Here is a 21248-nt window from a genome sequence, read left to right as displayed (position 1 = left end):
AAACAGTAGATTATACTTCATATACAAATAAAACTTATCCATATCATTTCTGTTTCTTCATGATGTAGAACAATATCACCAGTTGCAAGCCTATCGGAAAATGTTCAAGCCTTTATCTTTAACTGGCATTTATGGATACAATCCTTTACGAAACATATCTATATTATTGTGCACGACAAATTCTTTTTTTGCCAAAGTATTTTACAACAGTGCATTATTGAAAAAAAAAACACAAAAGACTTACATCCATTCCTTGACTTCACGAAAGATTAAAAATTAAATCTCAAATCGATGGTTGGAATATATCATGGAAAGGTGGTAGCAGCTCACAACCCCCTAACATTCTATCGTGGTGAGCTACAAAATATTTAAAGCGATAACGAAGAAAAAGATTCAGATAGAAGACCAGAAAATATAACCAAAATATATATCAATTTAATTGAGTACTTACCAGCTATGAGGAAAAACCAAGAGTAAAGGAAAAAGTTGAAGATAAACAGTAGATTACACTTCATATACAAATAATAATTTTCCATATCATTTCTCTTTCTTCATTTGGAAGAAGGATATCATCAGTTGCAAGCCTAACAGAAAATGTTCAAGTCTTTATCTTTAACTGGCATTTATGGATACAATCCTTTACGAAACATATCTATATTATTGTGCACGAATATTCCTTTTTGCCAAAGTGAATTACAACAGTACATTATATTAAAAACATACACAAAAGACTAACATCCAATTCCTTAACGTCATGAAAGATACAAAATTAAATCTCAAATCGATGGTTTGAATATATCATAAATAGGTGGTAGCAGCTCACAACACCCTAGCATTCTATCGTGGTGAGCTACAAAATATTTAAAGCGAAAACGAAGAAAAAGATTCAGATAGAAGTAAAGAAAATTAAGACAAAATATATATGAATTTAGTTGAATACTTACAAACTTTAAACAAAGACCAAGAGTAAAGAAAAATAGTTGAAGATAAACATTAGATAACACTTCATATACAAATCATACTTATCCATACAATTTCTCTTTCTTTATGGGGAAGAAGGATATCATCAGTTGCAAGCCTAACAGAAAATGTTCAAGCCTTTATCTTTAACTAGCAATTATGGATACACTCCTTTACGAAACATATCTATGTTATTGTGCACGAATATTCCTTTTTGCCAAAATATTTTATAACATTGCAGTATAGAAAAGATAAACACAAAAGACTAACATCCAATTCCTTGACATCATGAAAGATATAAAATTAAATGTCAAATCGATTGTTTGAATATATCATGGAAAGGTGGTAGCAGTTCACAACAACCTAGCATTCTATCGTGGTGAGCTACAAAATATTTCAAGCGAAGACGAAGAAAAAAATTTCAGATAGAAGACCAGAATATATGAATTTAGTTGAATACTTACAGACTATAAGGAAAGACCAAGAGTAAAGAAAAATAGTTGAAGATAAACAGTAGATTACACTTCATATACAAAAAAAAACTTATCCATATCATTTCTCTTTCTTCATGGGGAAGAAGAATATCATCAGTTGCAAGCCTATCAAAAAATGTTCAAGCCTTTATCTTTAACCGGCATTTATGGATACAATTCTTTACGAAAAAAAATTATATTATTGTGCACGAATATTCTTTTTTTGCCAAAGTATTTTACAACAGTGCATTATTGAAAAAACAAACACAAAAGACTTACATCCATTCCTTGACTTCATGAAAGATTAAAAATTAAATCTCAAATCGATGGTTTGAATATATCATGGATAGGTGGTAGCAGCTCACAACACCCTAACATTCTATCGTGGTGAGCTACAAAATATCTAAAGCGAAAACGAAGAAAAAGATTCACATAGAAGACCAGAAAATTAAGGAAAAATATATATGAATTTAATTGAATACTTACCAACTTTAAAACAAGACCAAGAGTAAAGCAAAATAGTTGAAAAAAACAGTAGATTACACTTCATATACAAATAATACTTATCCATGTAATTTCTCTTTCTTCATTGGGAAGAAGGATATCATCAGTTGCAAGCCTAACAAAAAATGTTCAAGACTTTATCTTTAACTGGCATTTATGGATACACTCCTTTACGAAACATATCTATATTATTGTGCACGAATATTCCTTTTTGCCAAATTATTTTACAACATTGCAGTATAGAAAAGATAAACACAAATGACTAACATCCAATTCCTAGACTCCATGAAAGATAGAAAATTAAATCTCAAATCGATGGTTTGAATATATTATGGATAGGTGGTAGCTGCTTACAACACCCTAGCATTCTATCGTGGTGAGCTACAAAATATTTCAAGCGAAAACGAAGAAAAAGATTCAGATAGAAGACCACAATATATGAATTTAGTTAAATACTTACAGACTATAAGGAAAGACCAAGAGTAAAGGAAAATAGTTAAAGATAAACAGTAGATTATACTTCATATACAAATAAAACTTATCCATATCATTTCTGTTTCTTCATGATGTAGAACAATATCACCAGTTGCAAGCCTATCGGAAAATGTTCAAGCCTTTATCTTTAACTGGCATTTATGGATACAATCCTTTACGAAACATATCTATATTATTGTGCACGACAAATTCTTTTTTTGCCAAAGTATTTTACAACAGTGCATTATTGAAGAAAAACAACACAAAAGACTTACATCCATTCCTTGACTTCATGAAAGATTAAAAATTAAATCTCAAATCGATGGTTTGAATATATCATGGAAAGGTGTTAGCAGCTCACAACCCCCTAACATTCTATCGTGGTGAGCTACAAAATATTTCAAGCGATAACGAAGAAAAAGATTCAGATAGAAGACCAGAAAATATAACCAAAATATATATCAATTTAATTGAGTACTTACCAGCTATGAGGAAAAACCAAGAGTAAAGGAAAAAAGTTGAAGATAAACAGTAGATTACACTTCATATACAAATAATAATTTTCCATATCATTTCTCTTTCTTCATTGGGAAGAAGGATATCATCAGTTGCAAGCCTAACAGAAAATGTTCAAGTCTTTATCTTTAACCGGCATTTATGGATACAATCCTTTACGAGACATATCTATATTATTGTGCACGAATATTCCTTTTTGCCAAAGTGAATTACAACAGTACATTATATTAAAAACATACACAAAAGACTAACATCCAATTCCTTAACGTCATGAAAGATACAAAATTAAATCTCAAATCGATGGTTTGAATATATCATGGATAGGTGGTAGCAGCTCACAACACCCTAGCATTCTATCGTGGTGAGCTACAAAATATTTAAAGCGAAAACGAAGAAAAAGATTCAGATAGAAGTCCAGAAAATTAAGACAAAATATATATGAATTTAGTTGAATACTTACCAACTTTAAACAAAGACCAAGAGTAAAGAAAAATAGTTGAAGATAAACAGTAGATTACACTTCATATACAAATAATACTTATCCATATAATTTCTCTTTCTGCATGGGGAAGAAGGATATCATCAGTTGCAAGCCTAACATAAAATGTTCAAGCCTTTATTTTTAACTGGCATTTATGGATACAATTCTTTACGAAACATATCTATATTATTGTGCACGAATATTTCTTTTTGCCAAAGTATTTTACAACATTGCAGTATAGAAAAAATAAACACAAAAGACTAACATCCAATTCCTTGACTCCATGAAAGATAGAAAATTAAATCTCAAATCGATGGTTTGAATATATAATGAAAAGGTGGTAGCAGCTTACAACACCCTAGGATTCTATCGTGGTGAGCTACAAAATATTTAAAGCGAAGACGAAGAAAAAGATTCACATAGAAGACCAGAAAATATAAACAAAATATATTTGAATTTAGTTGAATACTTACCAGCTTTGAACAAAGACCAAGAGTAAATGAAAATAGTTGAAGATGAACAGTAGTTTACACTTCATATACAAATTATACTTATACATATAATTTCTCTTTCTTCATGGGGAAGGAGGATATCATCAGTTGCAAGCCTAACATAAAATGTTCAAGCCTTTATCTTTAACTGGCATTTATGGATACAATCCTTTAAGGCCCGGTCACACAGAGAGGACGTATGGGGAACGCACGGCCAGCGCATGGGAAGTTTGCCATTTTGGCCAATGCGTTGTCATGCGCCCAACTTTTGTCGGAGCTACAGCGAGCTGACACCTAATGCATAGCGTAATGCTAGCGCGCTGAGCGCATACAGAGCGCATACAGAGCGCATACAGTGCGCATACAGACCGTACACAGAGCGCACATGAAAACAACTTCCACGAATGCACAGCGTGTAGCTAGCGCGCTGGACGAATGGTCCACGCATGGACCGCGTTCTAAGACGCACGGCCCGTGCATTGGAAATCGGAAAAGGCCGTGTGCTTACTTTTGTCATGATTTTGGAAAACCTAGCGAGCTGACAAAAAAATGCACAGTGTGTAGCTAGCGCGCTGTGCGTATACAGGGCGTGCCTTTGGCGTGTACATTTATGCGTCGAGCTCCGCGCACTCTTTTGAGCATACTAAAAAAAAAACCGACGCACACAGCGAATGACGACGAATGCATAGCGCTGGTCCAGCGTTGGTCCAGCGCGCTCGACGAACGAGTAACGAATGATGACGCACGACTAGCGAACGACAACGCACTGGCCAAAATTGCAAATTTCCAATGCGCTCGCCGTGCATTCCCCATGCGTCCCCTCTGTGTGACCGGGTCTTTACGAAACATATCTATATTATTGTGCACGAATATTCCTTTTTGCCAAAGTATTTTACAACATTGCATTATATTAAAGATAAACACAAAAGACTAACATCCAATTCCTTGACTTCGTGAAAGATTAAAAATTAAATCTCAAATCGATGGTTTGAATATATCATGGATAGGTAGTAGCAGCTCACAACACCCTAGCATTCTATCGTGGTGAGCTAAAAAAAAAAAAACATTTAAAGCGAAAACAAAGAAAAGGTTCAGATAGAAGACCAGAAAATGTAAACAAAATATATATCAATTTAGTTGAATACTTACAGACTATAAGGAAAAACCAAGAGTAAAGGAAAATAGTTGAAGATGAACAGTAAATTACACTTCATATACAAATAATCCTTATCCATATCATTTCTCTTTCTTCATGGGGAAGAAGGATATCATCAGTTGCAAGCCTAACAGGCAATGATGAAGCCTTCAAAAAGATGACAATTTTGATTTTCGTAACCGATAGTTCAAAGCTTTAAAGGACAAGTCCACTCGAAAAATAACTTTCTTGTAATAAAAGCAGAAAAATCAGACAAACCATTCAAAAAAAGTTTGACCCATTTGACCCCTCGATATTTTGTATTATATCCTGCATCAAAAATGTGTTGGTTTTTGAATGTTTGAGAGCTCGTCACATGACCAGAAATATTTGAACTATTTTTAGAAAGTACTATATGAGAGTATTATTTGGGAGTACTATTTGGGAGTTGCAAACAAAATGTGAATTTTTTTTCTTTTTGAATTAGATTTTTAATCTCAATTTAATTAAAACCAAATATTTTAAATCTTTTTAGATAAAAATTGAATTTTTTTTGTTCTAAATTTTGGTTTCTTCCCAATTTTTTTTGTTTTTTTTGTTGTATTAAATAATTTGTTGATGCAGGATATAAAACAAATATACCATGCCTTCTATTCGAGGTACTGGTTAAAACTATGGGCCTCGTATACTCCAAAAGTACCATTTGCTTCAAATAGTTCTATTGGAGTCACCAAAGAAATTCTATAAAAAGTTACTTAAGTACAATCATGTTCTGTACATGAAAGAAAGAGGAGACCTTATAGAAGCTGGGCTTTTTACAGCAAGGTCCCCAAACAGAATAGAATACCTGAATGCTTTGTTTACTTTAGAGGAAAAAATACTTAACAACTAAACTACCTTAACAGACTAGAAACAATTACACATGGGAAATATTTACCAAAAAAGATAGATTGATAACAATAATAATATCGAATATTTGGGAGCACTAAAAAACAATAAGTACCATAGCGCTTACAAATACAAATATACTTAAAGAGGACAAAAATGTACAGTACAGGAAGTATATCACATAGATCATCGGGGGAAAAAGTGAATTTTGAGGGATCTTTTGAAGGTGGCAAGACAGGTAATTTCCCTAATTGAAAGAGGGATGCTGTTCCAAGTTTGGATGCAGCTACTGCAAAGCGTTTTTTAGCTGCTGAGAGTCTAGATTTTGGAATGTTAAGTTTTACATGTGTCGGTTGCTGAACGAAGATTACGAGTTGGTGTATATATTTGAAGGGTTTGCTTGGTCTTAACAATGATCTCACTAACATGCCTGTTGGCTAGCTTAAAAGCTATATGTACATATATGAAAAAGAAAAAATGGGGAAAATATACATAAAGATGGAGAGCGAAAGCGCAAAACAGAACTAAACAACTACATAGAAAAGTTGAGAAGGAAGAAAGTGATATGTAGGAGAAATGGCGCTTGTATCCGGCCGGTAATGATAATTTCACTATTAAAGCCACCTGATTGGGAATACAATTCTCCCGTAATTCATTAACACAATCACTGAATACTTTCAAACCCATTGGCCCGAATTCACAAAGCAAGGTTTGAGCTCAGACCAAGGTTTACGTACGTCATATGACGCGTTTTAGACCTTGGTTCAGACCTTGGTCTGAAATGCATTTCACAAAGCCGGTTTGTCCTCAGACCAAGGTTTATGTACGTCATATGACGCGTTTCAGGTTTGAGTTCAGACCTTGGTCTGAAATTACATTTCACAAAGCAAGGTTTGTCCTCAGACCAGGTTTATGTACGTCATAAGACCCGAAATTTACAGACTGCTCAGATAGGAGGTTTGTAATTTCTCAAACCTGGTTTGAGAGCTATCAACCAATCAGGATGCAGCACTGGGTGGAGATAATTTATGCTCGATTGATTTTATCCAAATAATTCACCGCCAAAACAATCTGCGATAGTATCTGGTCAGTCCGATTTTAGTGCAATTGAAATCTCTCAATCTCTCGATCCTTTCCTTAAAATCGTAAGTATGAAACCTGTACATGTAGTCGAATCCATACTCTTCACGTTACTGACATTTCAATATGTGATATGCTTTATAACTTTCCATTTTCCATGAAATGTTCGGTGTTTACATATCCGACGGCCTCTCAATTCCAGAGTTCAGGGACTGAGTCCGAGGGAGCTCGAGTCCAACGCCCAAGGCGGCGGCGGAGCTCGCACCCTCTGACCCTGGGCTGGAGTTGGGCCTAGCCGGGCCTACAGTAGGCTATATCTGAGTATGTCAGTATTGTTGTCAGCAATGCCATGACACATGCCAATTAGAATAGGCCTAGACCTACACTAGTTATTACAAATTCATGATAATGATAATAATACCAGGCTCTAGCCTAGTATAGGCCTGGCAATGATGTCCATCACTTGACTTTTTTCACTGACACTGGTACTAAATAAATAGAAATTGAAATGGCATCAGCAATGCCAATGTTCCCCAAAATGAATCACACTGACAGGCATAGATCTAGACCAAAAGCTTCAGTCTCTCTATATCGCCGGTTGTTCACTGAGACTACGCCTGGCTCCACTAGACCTCCGATTATAGAATGTCAACAAATGTCAGTTTTAATATTATTTTTATTAAAGAAATGACCCATATCACTCAGACGGTTATTTCTGTCTATGACTAGATCTAGATCTAGATCTAGTCTAGTATGAGTCATGACAAGCAAAGCTTAGTTTTATTGAATTTAGATCTGGTTCTGATTGTCTTAATTAACTGGCTTAGTCTCCGGAGAAAGGATCACCCACAAAGTCACAAGCACAAGTAATAACATTTCTTTAATTTAAAAACATTGTTTAAACATTTGTTTAATTTTATCTTCACTCTAGTAAAGATGGTAGAAATGCAGCTGATTCAGCATAATGAGCTGGTGTACCTGGAGGAGGAGCTGGAGCAATATATAGCAGCAAAACCGGGCAGAGGCCTCTGAGTCTGAGATTGGGAAAACCCGCTGGATGATGAGCCTTTTGTTTTAGATTGAGGTAGATCTAGGCTACTTTGAATTCAAATTCTGTATTGGGAAAGTTGCTGAAAACATGGCCAAACTACTTGATGAATATTGTTATTATAGCTATACAAAAAAAGGGCTTCTGTCGTAAAATCCAACCCTAGTGTCGTTATTAAAATGCAGAAATATTTCAATTCATGTTGACCGCCTAAATTCACTGTTCGTTTGCCCCGCTTCGCTGGTCTGCCTACGACCGTGCAAGCCCCCAATGCAATACACATGTGCATTTACATAAATTTATTCAATTTCTAAGCATTTTCTGTCATATTCGATACATTGATAGATTAGTTATGATATTTATTCTTTTACATGGTACTGTAGGTGATGGAAGCATTAATGTTCATAATTTGTGTGTGGGGCATTTCCCAATATACTGTTATTTGGCTTTAATACATGAGGAAATTATTCAGATTATGTGTTGGAAACAGGTTTGTGATTTCTTGTTTTGTGTAAAACTACTTAACTACTTAAACTTATTCTTCAAAAGGTGAAGCCGTGAAGGAGATTAGAAAAGGCATAGACAATTTGTCTTTTACGTTAAATTGATTCACACCACATCTAGAAATCAGGATTTTTTTTTTTTTTTAAGTGACAGTGACAGTTGGGGATGTAAAAATATAATACCATAAACCAGCAAAAAAATGATTTATTTGAATGCTTGTTTTTTTATTTTTTTTAAAAAGGTAATTCGATCTAAAGGATGCACCGTGAGGAGGTGGCATGCCGTGTCATATTCATCTGTTGGCCGAATGGAGAGTAGTGAGGGATGTTTCCGAAGCTGTTGTCAGAAGAAAGGGACAAGTCATGAAGTTTCCTACAAGTTACAACAAGGCAAATAGTGACTACTATTCAGAAGCAGTTTTTCCAGTACTGCAGATTTCCAGGAGTTGCTGTTGATGGGACACATGTTTACATCAGGAGCCCTGGTGGGGCAAGAGCCAGGTACTACTTCAAAAGGAAGAACAGGTACTCCATCGATGTTCAGGTGAGAATAAATGAATACATCATGACTGGATCCAGCACGGCTTTCCCTTTAGACCTTTTTTTTGTACCTTGCAAAATTTTCACATTAGATATATACACTCTCCAGTCTTGTGTGTTGTACATCCATGCTAATTCATTGGTGACCAATGCAAGATTTCTAGTGGCCAAATGGATATTAAAGTAATATTCGCGTACAGGTACTCATTTCACTGCCTTTGTACACAGTTAAGAATATCTAATGGATAGTTAAACTTAAAAATCCTAACACTCGTTAATATCTTTTTAACGAAAGGGAAATTTGAAAAATCAAAACTTGTTCCATCCTTCTATTGGCAATTATTATTATTATTATTTTATTTGGCAAATCAAGTCACATAATACAACAATATAACAAACATGAATTGAGATTAAAAAAATCAATAGAAAGCATATATAATTATTGCAATAGCAGGTGCATCCGGTCGAGCTGCCCGGGTATGGAAAAAGTTAACCAAATAACTGTGATCCGCAGACCTTCCTCCCCACACCCGACTAGATGCACCTGATATTGGTTAAAATAAAGCTTTAAAAAGAAAAGATAGATGAGAAGAAAATGGAGGAAAGAGGGAGAAAAAGAAAGGAAAAAAAACATTGCATGACAATTTTTTTAAAAGTTGTGATTTCATGACAGGTATGGTAACATATTATTACTGTTAATCATTAACACCATCATCACGTTGTAAAACATAAATATAATATCATTATCATTATCGTTATTAACATTATTACTACTACCGTTACTATCGTTTTTTTAAAAAGTTGTGATTTCATGAAAGGTATAGTAACATATTATTAATGTTAACATCAACACCATCATCACGTTGTAAAAAATAAATATAATATCATTATCATTATCGTTATTAACATTATTACTGCTACCGTTACTATCATGATTATTATGATTATTATAATTTGTACCATTGACATCAATATTTATATTAAAACATCAACAACAAAATTAATTTTCATTGAGAATACAATTTCAACAACAACCAGTCTCGAAGCTATTGCACGATCATAATATGTACAGATAAAGGTAAGCCCTATATCATGTTTATGAAAATATTAAGATTCAGTAATACAATTTTGGAATGGTTTGGAATGGTTAAAATGGACTGTGTATTGTTTCAAATAAATATCATTATTGTTTCATATTATATAATGAAAAATGGAACAAAAATTATACGGTATACATCACAGGTGGTTATTATGTGAATCATTTATAGAATTGAAGGATTATTTATATTCTATAAATGACTATAAACAGCAGCAATTAAACAACTAGCAATAAGAAAGCATAAACAGCATTAAAAGATCACACTGTTACAAATATGTATAAGCATATTCGTCATTATTATTAACATCATTTATATTATTGTTATTGCAATTATTATTGCTACGATTATATCATATAACTTTTACAATCATTATTAATATTATTAAGGAATATAATGTATAATACAACATGAATAAATATGGAATCATATATATATATATACAGATTTACAAGCCAGAGTTCAACACCTTCAAGTGGGAGCACCAAGTGCCAATTTGAGTCAATAGTACATCGTTACGAATATGTTGAGGAAGTGTGTCCCACAATCTGGGAAATGAGTTAATGGCTGACGAACGCAGTCTTTCAGTTCGAGCGAACAAATGTTTGAACTTCAGGTCGGTACTATACCTTGGGTTTACATTTATGGCGCTATTTACACTATCGCAGGATACATACATAAACAAACATTTGATAATGAATGTGATCAAAGTGAACTTCCGACGAGACTCAAGAGATGACCAGCGGAGGCGTCGCAACCTTTCCTCGTATGACATTTCCATTCTTCTTTGTTTAAGGATAATTCGGGTCGCTCTACGTTGAATACCTTCAATCTTACCGATTAAATTTTTCGTATACGGGGTCCAAACCGGTAGACCATACTCGAGTATGGGTAGAATAAGAGCTTTGTACAGACAAAGTGTAGCGTGGGAAGAGAGACCGGATGAAACACTAGAAAGCAGCCCAAGGAGCCGGTTGGCTCGTGATACAATGTAGTTGACGTGACTATCCCAAGATAAGCGGTTATTTATCATGACACCTAAATATTTGGTCTCAGTTACTACATCAAGAAGAACGCTATTGATGCTGTACTCGGGAATACCTGGATTCTTAGCGCATGATACCCTCATGACTTTAGATTTTGAAGCGTTGAGACACATCTTGTTGTCTTGGCACCACTGATGAATGCTATCGATGTCATTTTGGAGGTATTGGTGATCGACGGGAGCATACATGGGGCGAGAGATGACAGTGTCATCCGCGAATAATGCACATGAGGAGTCAATGTAGCGGGGCAGGTCATTGATGAACAAGTTAAATAGACAAGGACCTAATACGCTGCCCTGTGGGATACCGGATGTTGGTGAACTCCGTGAAGAGAAATATCCTTTATACTGAACACGCTGTTGACGTCCAGACAGGAAAGACCGAATCCAGTACCATACGTCACCAGTAACATTATATAATGAAGACAATTTGTGCAATAGAACATCGTGAGGCATGCGGTCGAAGGCTTTTGAAAAGTCGAAAAAGACTGCGTCAATACGGGGCGGGCGACGTTGATCTAAGATAGACATCCACTGGTGAGTAATGGTCAGAAGTTGGGTCACACATGATTTTTTAGATACAAAACCATGCTGGACCTGTGATGAAAGGCAATTCGATTCCATGTGATTGCAGATTGCCCTAGAAATGAACGATTCCATCAATTTACTAACAATGGACGTTAGTGCTACTGGACGATAATTTGTTACAAGCGACCGATCACCAGCTTTGAAAACAGGTGAGATATTAGCCTGTTTCCACGAAGATGGTAGAGATTGATGTCGAAGAAACAAGGCGAATAGACGCTGAAGAATTGGTGAGATAACTTTTACAGATTTCTTAAGCATCGTTGGCGTGATAGAATCAGGTCCTGGTCCTTTGCTATATCACTAGTAGATATCTCGACGGAACAAAGTGGAGGAATCGGATGAACACACGCGTCAGGAACGTTTGGTAAGTTACTAGGAGGAGGGTAAATAGACTGGAAGTAAGTTGCAAACCTTTCTGCAATGTCGTTTGGTTTATTGATGACGTTGTTGTTATCAACGAGGACCGGAGGGGCCAAGCTAGTCTTTCTTGACCTAACATAGGCAAAGAAACGTTTTCGGTTATCATTCAATGTAAACAGGTGGTTGACATACAACCAGTATGAACTGTTAATCATGCTCTTCGTTTTATTCCGGACTTCTTTGAACTTCATCCAGTCACCTGAACTATTAGAGCATTTAGCAATTGTGAAGAGCCTATGTTTCTTCCTAATAAGGCCCTTGATTTCTCGAGTGATCCACGCTTTTGTCTTCTTGGATCCGGATAACTTGTGTGGTATGGCATCACGGGAAGCTGCCAACAACAAATCAAGGAATCCTTCCCAAGTGGCATCAACATCATTAGGGTCAAAATACAGGTCCCAGGGAGCTAACTCCAACAATTGATTGAAATGGTCAAAGTCGGCTTTTTTGTAGAGGAGAAATTCGCGTAATGTACCCTTTCCAACGAATGGCTTGAGCAGTCTGAATCTAAAATAGATGGCGAGATGATCACTCGAAACTGGGTTAGGCTGAACATTAATAGAATCAAATAGATCTGGACGGTTAGTGTAGAAGTGGTCAATCATCGAACCAATTGTGGGGTCATGTGTTGACTGGCGTGTGACAGACTTCACTTCCTGAGACAGATCAGCTGCTTCCAACATGGACAACAGCCTAACAGCATCAGGTGCAACAGGATCCTTCACATCGATGTTAAAATCACCAGTCAGTATGATACCTCTGTGATTCAATGAGGACACCTGGATCTGGTCGATGTGGTCTTGAAGTCGATCCCAGAAGTCCGATAGGTTGCTTGGAGGTCTGTATAGTGCAGATACAATCCATTTTGAACCGTTTATGGATATCTCCGCTGATATATTTTCTAACTGTTGGTGGTCGAGATTTTCCAACCGTCTAGGGTTTAGACATGCTTTCAAGCACAAAAGAACACCACCACCGTGACGTACATCATTAACAGTTTCACGATCTCGTCGAAATATGACATAGTCATCAGGGATCGAAAGTTCACTATCAGTACATGATGAATCCAGCCAGGTTTCCGTAATACAGATAATGTCAGGTCGAGTGCATTCTATGAAAGTTAACAAATCTATGCACTTGTGCCGTATACTTCGGGCATTGAATGATATTCCAGACAAGCAACGGTGCGTTGACAATCTGGTTTCCGTGGTAGAGGGTCCTGGATTGACTTCTATATCTCCACTACATATTATCGAGAGTTGAAATGTGACATATGAATTAGCGTAGTAGGGAATACGGGCTCCGTGGTACCCTCTGTGTAGACCTCTAGATTTCTGATATTTTGTTGATGGCCATGGCAATTGGGCCACTGTTTTTGCCATTGATCAATGAAAGAAAAAACAACAAAGAGAAACATGTAAATTGATCAATGGCAATTACCACTATATATTTTAAACTATAGAAAAACAAACAGGTTCATTTCCAATAAAAAGATGCGAGAGTGGGTACCCCCTCCCCCCCCCCCCCCCCACACACGCACAAAGCATTTGTTGTTTTAGGCTCGAAATGTTTTGTTAAAAGTGAGATTATTTTTGTTTACATTGTTACAAGATAAACAATGAAAACATGAGTTAAAAATGAAGAAATACTTCATCAGTCAATAAATATAGGGTAATTAGAATTTTCTTCCAATTTTTGTTGTATGAATAGATATTGAAAAGCAATTATCACATATTCAACTGCATTTGCATTAATTACCATAAATAACAAGTGAAATTTATACATTTCACGGCCTATCTGAAGTGTGAAATGAGTGAGTTTTCATAAGTAATGAATGCCAACTTGTTATTTCATATTGACAGGTTGTCTGTGATTATGCTGGGAAAATAACTAGTATCGTTGCAAGGTGGCCTGGACTGGTAGCAGCCACGATGCCAGGATCTTTTCTGAGTGTGCACTGAATTGACAGCTTGATGCTAGGGCATATGAATAACAGTTGATTCTTGGAGATAGACTATAGGGTAGGTACTGTAGATTATTTCTTTATATGAAAACATTTGTTTATTCTTTTTCTTAATCAATCTTGTTTCCTTTTTTGTATTTGGCCAACATGTGACATGTTAGGAATATTCATTTGGTAATATAGTAACAACTCGCATTAAGTAATTAATTCAAACGAGCTCATGTGCTTTTAAATTTCAGTTCACAAATCACAATTAATGTTTTTGATATCTGGATGCAACTTGATTAGTTTGTTGTCAAGTGGAACCTCATAGTTTTTGTATTAGTGACACAGGATTGAATAATTCCTGATTATGTGTACAATACATTGAATCCTTTCTATAGTATTACCCCCCCCCCCCGCCCCACCCCCCTCCAAGAAAAAAAATGAACAAGTCGAAATTAAGAATACTGTTTATGATATTGTTTATTTTGTCCATTCAATTTTGCAGGTATCCATGCCTTCTCTGCCTCATCAGAAGCCATTTCTTCATTCAGAGGCCATCTGTACTGGTTCAGCCAAAGAGGATTAGACAACCCAGCAAGGTCACTGACGGGAGGCTATCTCATCAATTCAGTTCTCAATTAAAATAAGAAAAAGAGGATCATGGGGGATTAACAGGCACAGATTGGGGAAGTTTTCTATATAGAGGGAGGAAGTAGCTAGAAGTAGTACAGTGGGGCTTTAACACTTCACACACAAAAAAGGGAGATGTGTGATTGAGCGCATATTTATTAAATGCAAGGATGAGGACGTTCCATGCCTCATCAATACTAAGAGTATTTCAAAATACGGCCCCTCCCTGGTGTTCCCACAATACTTCGTAGTTATGCAGCATTACATCAAGAACCTGGGTGTTGAACCGTTGATTATTTATGAATATTTTTGAAGTTATGTTTAGTTGATAAGTATTTGTTGTCACTCTGACGGTATTTGTAATTAAGTGTTCTCTATAGATTAAATGCACCCGATTTAACTATAATTAGCATTGTACTGCTGAGTTGAGGGGTGGGTCAATATAAATTATTTGGTTGGCAGCTAGGGGAGAGTATTCGAACAAATATTATTTACTGTACTAAGCGAAGTCAGAATTAAAGAACTTTTATGTGCAAATTTGAATTTTCGTCACCCATTTTGTTGTATTTCTGATTTTCTTTCTGCTAATAGCGCTACAGTGAGACTTTTAATTGGCCTTCCAGAGCCTCTCTTAACCTCTAGTGGGCTATATTTCATATAAGCATGCTACAAAATTTACAAATGTGAACTGCATTGTTTGAACAAACGGTAGATTACTATTGTGTTGTATGCTCAATTATTTATGTAAAACATGAAAATACGAATACAATATTCTTGCTTTCATATATTTACAAAGATAACTGAAATAGATATGTGTCAGATTATCTCTCTCTCTCTTTCTCCCTTTTTTTTTGGGGGGGGGGGTGCAGATGTGTGTGTTTGCAGTTTGCATGGTTTTGCATTATGTATTTCATTGCAAAAAAGAAGAAGAAGAGAGAGAGAGAGAGAGGGGACAAAGAAAAAATTAATAGAGAGAGAAAGGGAGGGAGAGAGAGAGAGAGGGGAGAAAGAAAAAGAATTAATAGAGAGAGAAAAGGAGAGAGAGAGAACAAAATGGGTATAGAAAGAGAGAGGAGGGACGGGGACAGAGAAAGAGACAGGGAGGGAGAGAGAGAAAGATGAATAGAGAGAGAGGGGAGAAAGAAAAAGAATTAATAGAGAAAGATAGGGAGAGAGAACAAAAATGGGTAGAAAGAGAGGGGGACGGGGACAGAGAAAGAGACAGGGAGGGAGAGAGAAAGAAAAGATGGCCATAGAGGAATTTTTTTAAAATTAATATTATATGGAAACAAATCATTTACCAGTTACAGTTTTGATGTGAAAAAATAGCCAGTTGGGGAAACAAACGGGGAACTAGTTAAAATAATAATTGATTGACAATTCTAACAAAAGAATTATATAGATCTATAGTAATTAACAATTGCAATCAAATGAATTAATATATTAATCACAATAAAAACTTAATTCATATTAAATCATTATTATTATTATTATTATTAGGTGATTTTATTGATAAGAATTTGTAACCCCCAAAACAATAATACTCTTACAGTTAATTTAAAAGAGCCCTTGACAACCTTAGATGTATTTATCTAACGAAGGTTTTCAGGTGCCGATGTCAATTTTTTCTCGGTCAGATTGAGTGCTTCACCAGCACCACACAAATGTGAGTACGTGGGGCACTTTCTGCATCGGCGCGCCAGTTTGGTTCGATTAATTCATGAAAATGCGATTCAAAAGTTTATTTCAGAGATGTTCTAACCATCATCTTTTCAAGATTGCTCATTAAGATGTCCGGATCGTACTAAGAATGCTTAGTTTAACAGTTTTTTTCAATTCTTAACATTTAAACCCTAGCCCATAAAAATTATGTTAGAAACCCTATGGCTGAGACTAGTTTTACAAACCTTGGTCCGAGGTTTGGGAATTACAGACCAAGGTTTATACAAACCTTCCTTTGTGGAATGGGTTTGAAAATAAACCAGGTTTGAGCTCAGACCGAGGTTTGTACAAACCTTGGTCTGATCAAACCGGCTTTGTCCTCAGACCTCCGTTGTGAATTCGGGCCATTGTATACAGCGAAAATTCGGTATAACGGGGTTCTTGGTACCATTAAAATTACCATGCTACAGCAGAAATGCCGTTATATAATAATCAAGCTAAACAACAAACAACAGAACTAGGAATGTTATTCTGCTATATTAACAACATTGTTATATCAAATCAGGGAGAACATAGGAAGGAGTGGAATCAAGCCGCTCTCCTTTGACTGCACGATCCAAGCCGCCAAAAACTTATGGGCTAATCTACAACTGTTGACCAGGTGGTGAGATAAAAGAGCGCATGAAATATCAGTATTTGGAAATCCTACATCAGAAAATGGTTTCCCAGCAACTGTTCGCTGTCCCTTCCATGATTTCTCATCAACTGTCGAATGTGTAATGAGTAAAACAAGCGAACACAAAATTTATTAATTTCATTATTAACTTCAAAACAATCTCCGAGCATACTTGCATTCGCATCTGTGAGACAGCACAAGTATCTTCTCAATCATAACTTATTCCTTGAACCAACCACACCATTATTACAGAATCGTATTGCTTCAAAGACAATACACAGGCGGTGATATTGGGAATGGTGGATGGGTATTTTTGATTGTCCAAATCAACAGGTCTTGCCTCCACCAATTCCAGAATGACACAATTTCCCCGTGCACGTACACGCTACCACGATCGCGTGTTATAGTAGGAGACCAGCCTGTAGGTCCCGTGACCAATCTCTGGGAACAAAGGTTTGAAAGTGTTTTTGTGTTCCCTGATGAATACCGAACAATTATGACTTGCGCTGCCCCCTTGAAAATCCCAGGCATTTTCGTGAGGGGTCAACAAAGGTCACACAGGGATAGAAATTCAAATAGTTCCAATCGTGTCAATATGCATATTAAATTACTCGTCTGGTCATGAGAATTCCAAAAATGTATAGTTTGCTATGCCTCCGATCTCAAATGAGGGCGCTATGGTCAAAAACGTTGAAAGGTCAACACACTTTTGACTCGTGGTCAAATTAACTAACACAGTCAACCTTATCAAATTGCATAACAAATTACTCGTCAGGTCATAAGGATTCCAAAAATGTATAGTTTGTTATACCTCCGACCTTAAATGAGGGCGCTATGGTAACAAAAAAAGGTCAATGCACTTTAGAAATTCTCCAACACAGTTATCATCGTCCGATTTTAATGATTTTAGTGTCTAATAATATGTTTTCTGACATAACAAGTTCAACTAAGCAACTTTTAAAATCCAAAGTGGTTGCCATAACCTTGAAATTTCCCCCAAACCCATAGATAAGGAGTTGTTAGATGTTTGTCACCGAAACGGCAGCCATTTTGAATGTACATGGTCAAGGTAAGCACTTTTACTTTTGAAATTTGTATAGTTGAATTTGCCATGTCAGAAAACATATTATTAGACCCTAAAAGCATTAGAATCGGACAATGTTAACTGTGTTGGTGAATTTCTAAAGTGCATTGACCTTTTTTTACCATAGCGCCCTCATTTAAGGTCGGAGGTATAACAAACTATACATTTTTGGAATCCTTATGACCTGACGAGTAATTTGATATGCAATTTGATAAGGTTGACTGTGTTAGTTAATTTGACCACGAGTCAAAAGTGTGTTGACCTTTCAACGTTTTTTACCATAGCGCCCTCATTTGAGATCGGAGGCATAGCAAACTATACATTTTTGGAATCCTCATGACCAGACGAGTAATTTGATATGCATATTGACACGATTGGAACTATTTGAATTTCTATCCCTGTGTGACCTTTGTTGACCCCTCACGAAAATGCCTGGGATTTTCAAGGGGGCAGCCCAAGTCAAAATTGTTCGGTATTCATCAGGGAACACAAAAACACTTTCAAACCTTTGTTCCCAGAGATTGGTCACGGGACCTACAGGCTGGTCTCCTACTATTATGCGTTTCGTTTGCAAAAGGGAGCACATTCGGAAACGCAAAAAAACAAAAAATGAGTGCAAAGAAACTATTTAGAAAGACGACCAAAATATATAAAGAGTAATCATTTAATTTAGTGAATACTTACGCCCTTTGTACGAAATCCAAGGGTAGAGGAAAAAAGATTAAAAAATAAGTAGTAGATGACACTTCATATACTGTATGTAAGGCTGAAAGGTGGGTATTTATCAGTAAAATGGCTGAAATATCTAGACAGTTTGAAAATCTTAGTAATACAGAGAAATTTGTTAGCATTATGAAACTTGAGAATGAACATATAATGTATAACTTCTGTAAGTATATTAAAACAATCATAAATACTCGAAGGGACTTTTAATATTCCATCTTTCATTTTTTATTTTAGGACATCAATTAGGAAATTATAATTCCCATTTGTTTTGTATCTTATTGTCAAACGTAGGCTGGTACGTGTCATATAAGTATTGGTTATAATATCAATTACCACTGTATATACAAGATACATTTGTATTGTTAATTTGTAATTACTCGAGAAACTATACCACTTGTTGATTTTCTTGTTTATATGGTTGTTTTATATATGCATTGTGAAACAGAATGTTCATATATATGAATGAAGTCTACTAATAAAAATCAATTCAATCATGGGGAAAAAGGATGTCAGTGGCGGATCCAGGGGGGGGGCCCGGGCCCCCCCCCCCCTTGAGAAAAAAATCATGTAAAATCACGTGATTTTTACCTTTTTTGGGGTTGGGCCCCCCCCCCCCCCCCCTGGCGCTCAAGGGGGGGGGGGGGGGGGGGGGGGGGGTGCAAATCGAAATTTTTTTTGAGGATCAAAAAAAAAAAAAAAGTGCTCACTACTACCCCCCCCCCCCCCCCCCCCCCCCCCCCCCCCCCCCCCCACTGAACGAATTTTCGGCCGGCGCGATTTTCAAATTTTCGGGAGCAAAAAAAAAAAAAATTTGGGCCCCCTCCCCTAAGAAATCCTGGATCCGCGCCTGAAGGATGTCACCAGTTGCAAGCCTTACAGATACATTTCAAGCCTCAATCTTTAACTGGCGTTTATGGATACAATGATTTAGCAAACAAATTTTATCATTGTGCACGAATATCCCTTTTTCAAAAATATTTTACAACAACAATTTATCAAAGAAAACCTTTTAAAAAAATCCATTCCTTGACTTCATGAAAGATTAAAAGTAAAGCTCCATGACCGATTGTTGGAATTTATCGTAGATAGTGGAATGAACTTTACAACACCCAATCATTCCACCATGGGGAGCTAAACAAAATCTTTAGAGCAAATACAAACAAAAACATCAGAAAGATATTTAAAAATAAATAGGAATTTTCTTGGATACTTACAGACTATAAAGAAAGAGCAAGGGTATAGGAAAAAAGATAAAAATATATAGTAGATTATACTTCAAATACAAATTATAATAATCTTTATCATTTCTCTATCTTCATGGGAAAGAGCAAATACAAACAAAAACATCAGAAAGATATTTAAAAATAAATAGGAATTTTCTTGGATACTTACAGACTATAAAGAAAGAGCAAGGGTATAGGAAAAAAGATAAAAATATATAGTAGATTATACTTCAAATACAAATTATACTAATCTTTATCATTTCTCTATCTTCATGGGAAAGAAGGATATCATCAGTTGCAAGCCTAACAGAAGATGTTCAAGCCTTTATTTTCAACTTGCATTTATGTGTACAACCTTTTTTTAAACTTATCTTAATAATAGCGCACAAATATCCCGTCATGCCGAAGGATTAAAACACTAAGACGAGCACATTACATAAACATACAACCAGTGACTTCGCAAGAAAGAAGAAAATAAGTTTCGAAACAGACGGTTGGAAGTTATCATGGAAGGGTTAAAGTATTTTTTCAAATAACAATTTGTTTTTGTTATTGTAATTAAATGTATATGAATAATAACGAACTACGAACGAATCCCAAGGGGGGGAAAGGCCTAGATTAAATAACATTACACTTCATATAAAAAAGATACTCATCTTTTTATTTCACTTTTATAGTGAGGAAGAAGAAGATCATCAATTGCAAGCCTTACAGATAATTTTAATGACTTTATTTTCAAGTAGCATTTATCGTTACAATAGATTCTACCCCCTTCACATACGACCCGAAGGAAATCGTAAATAACACGTAAGTACTCGTAATAATCCGTAAATAATCCGTTAAAAAAATCGTTAACGCTAAAGACCAGTTATGGTCATGCAATTGCATTGTGAAAGAAACGTTGTGGAATGGATCAGAAAAGGTTGATCATCTAGCATATAAGTATTGGTGTGTACTGCAAGGTTCTGGAATCATCAAAATGACAAGAACCTTGGCCCAGTCTTCGTAAAGTTACAAGCACTGTACACAGAAAGATGTATATGGGACTATACGCAC

The 21248-nt window shown here is 35.9% G+C and overlaps 1 long non-coding RNA gene across 2 annotated transcripts; it reads left to right on the top strand.

Moving 5' to 3' along the window:
• Positions 1-6852: 6852 nt before the first annotated feature.
• LOC115927358 lies at positions 6853-14833 on the top strand. 2 transcript variants are annotated; one of them, XR_004065584.1, is made up of 5 exons: positions 6853-7067; positions 7939-8086; positions 8796-9097; positions 14106-14264; positions 14697-14833. It is a non-coding gene; the product is annotated as an uncharacterized LOC115927358 (long non-coding RNA). The 2 variants fall into 2 exon arrangements; XR_004065583.1 differs by having other exon boundaries at positions 7934-8086.
• Positions 14834-21248: the final 6415 nt, after the last annotated feature.

This window comes from Strongylocentrotus purpuratus, unplaced genomic scaffold, assembly GCF_000002235.5.
Source record: "Strongylocentrotus purpuratus isolate Spur 01 unplaced genomic scaffold, Spur_5.0 spur5_scaffold_20, whole genome shotgun sequence".
In the NCBI taxonomy this organism is placed as follows: Eukaryota; Metazoa; Echinodermata; class Echinoidea; order Camarodonta; family Strongylocentrotidae; genus Strongylocentrotus; species Strongylocentrotus purpuratus.
This window is presented reverse-complemented; position numbering and strand designations above follow the sequence as displayed.